The sequence below is a fragment of the Sciurus carolinensis genome, chromosome 2, assembly GCF_902686445.1.
Source record: "Sciurus carolinensis chromosome 2, mSciCar1.2, whole genome shotgun sequence".
Classification (NCBI taxonomy): Eukaryota; Metazoa; Chordata; class Mammalia; order Rodentia; family Sciuridae; genus Sciurus; species Sciurus carolinensis.
Window position 1 is genome coordinate 73,964,003 of NC_062214.1, and position 2,490 is coordinate 73,966,492.

Below are 2,490 nucleotides of genomic sequence, written 5' to 3' on the forward strand. Positions count from 1 at the left end.
CTGTCCTCCCCGGCAATTAAAATGACCCTAGAATCTCAGTTCTCAGTGTGGGTTTTAGAGGGGCAGCCTGCCTCCCTGGAGTCTCAAGAATAAAAAAAAAAAAAAACATTGAAATGTGTTTTCTTTGTATTTTAAGAAAGAAGATTGGCAGTGATGCTTCTTTCTAGTGTCTTTTTTTTCCTCTAAAAATTTTTTTAATTTATTCTAATTTGTTGTACATGACAGTAGAACACATTTATATATTTTGATAGATCCTACATTTATGGAAAATACACATCAGGATTCTCAGTCCTTTCTCAGCAACCTGGCTGGGCTCCCTCACAGCTCATAAGCCCTGAGCTGTCCTGAGGTCAACCATATGTACAGGTGCTGAAGGGGACAGTCGGGAGTTTGTGATGACCAATGTAGGCATCTTGAACATTTGCTTGACTGATCATTTCTCAGTTCCAGCAGCACTATTTTGAAGTAGGGTAGGGAAGGAAATATGAAGGAAGACAGAAGGTTTTGTGTTACCCTAAAAATTTCTCCTGTTAGTCTAATGAAGAGCCTAATGACAAACCTCAGTGTAAGTCCCCTGGCCTAGGACCCTCTCCATCACGCTGTTGAGCTAGTGCATGTGGAATGTGCCTCGTGATGCCCCATCATATGAGCAGGATTGGAGGGGAAGGAGGAGGCTCACGTAGGTCCCTCGTGGTTGCTGCATGATGAGGAAGAACTGTGCTCTGCAATCTGGCTGAATGCTTTCCCTGATGTGGGATCAGGACTCCAGAAAGTCTGTTTCCAGAGTGACCAGTGAAGCCATTTACACCCATAAGGCCTGAGAGAGGGTCCTTCACTACAGGTGCTGATCTCATGTATAGAGGGGGACCCAGGAAGAGAAAGAAGTTGGGGCAACATATCCACAAACCGCAGCTGCCCACCCTATGCATGGACTTCTGATTATAATAAATGACTGCTTAGCTCAAATTAAACAGTTAGATTGTCCACAATCCCCACTGTTGTTTTATTCAGTGGCTGTGGCCCTGACCAGGTCTCTTTAAAAATCCATGGTTCCACAAGTGTGGATGAGATGATTCCTGGCTGCCCAGAACCTTTTTGTATTTCTCTGTATGTGGATTCTTTGCTGGAGCAGTGCAGCTGGTATATCGTGGATTATTCACTACTTTTTTGTCACTTAACTATGAAATGTAGGGTCAAAAATCTGTAAAACTAAAAGATAACCCCTTCAAAAATAAGTTTTGAGCCAAGAAATACTTATTTATGTGGTTAAAAAAAAATCTCATTTGCCCAGGGTGTTATAGAAGGTGACCTTGCTGAACAGTGAAAGGAAATTAGAAGTCTGTCATGCCCTGAGCATGGTCACTTCCTTGGCCTCTCTTGTAGAAACCAGAAAGGTTTTCCATTCAGTGAACAATCTAGGGCTTCTGTGCTGGTTTAACCAAGAACTGAAAAAGCTAATTATAAAAAAAAAAAAAGAAAGAAAGTTATCTGAAATTTGCCCTGGGTAAGGAGGTGACTAAACTCTGTCATGATACATTGTGGGTGTCTGTAAGCATGCAGCTTAGGTAATTTATAAAAGCAACTGATGGTTCTCCTGGCAAAGTTGGAGTTACATTATGTACCAGTTTGGACTGGGCTTGGTTAAGGAGGATTTTATTTATGCCATATGGTGTGTGGACCAAGTCAAAAGCTTTCCAGCAAAGGTCTCCAGCTGTGGTTTTATTAATGAGAACCAGAGGAAAGCAAGGCCATTGCAAATGTTCTGAAAACACGTTTGTCACTTTGATCCAAAACACTTGCCTCAAGTTAGGTATAAACTAATTTCAAATGATCAAAAGAGGTTTCATGCTTTAAATACAAACACAAGAAGGGATTCATTCAATAAACTATAATGTATCAACTAAAAATAAATAAATAGCAAGAAGATAACTAAAGTAGCGAAAAGGAGATTGGGGAAGGGAAGAAAAGAGGGAAATGGGTAGTACCACTGACTGAAATTGAGAAAAGTATGTTACATGCATTTATGAATATGTCAAAATGAACCTCACTGTTATGTACAACTATAATGCACTACCAAATAAAAATTTAAAAACTGAAGAAAAAAAAGCACTACACAAAAAGATATCCAATTGACATTGTGTTAGGACTAGGGTAAGATCAAAAAGGAACCATACCATGCAGATCATTCTGGAACACCATAAGGGGTTTTCAAGGGCTCGTGAAATAACAATCCATACAACAGAGAGGCACAGCTCGTACAGGGTAGAGAGTCCTTAGTAGAAATGGTTTCCATTCTGAGACCAAATGACAGGAGGGACTGGGAGGGAGGGGATCAGACATGGTTGTATTCCCCATTGCTAATGCAGATGACCTTTCATTAAAGGAAAGGAACAGAAAAGAAAGGGAAAAGGTGACAAATTTGATTTCATGCCCTACAATGTATCTAGATGGGAGTCAGAAGTCTGCCCTAGATGTGGTTTTGATACAATG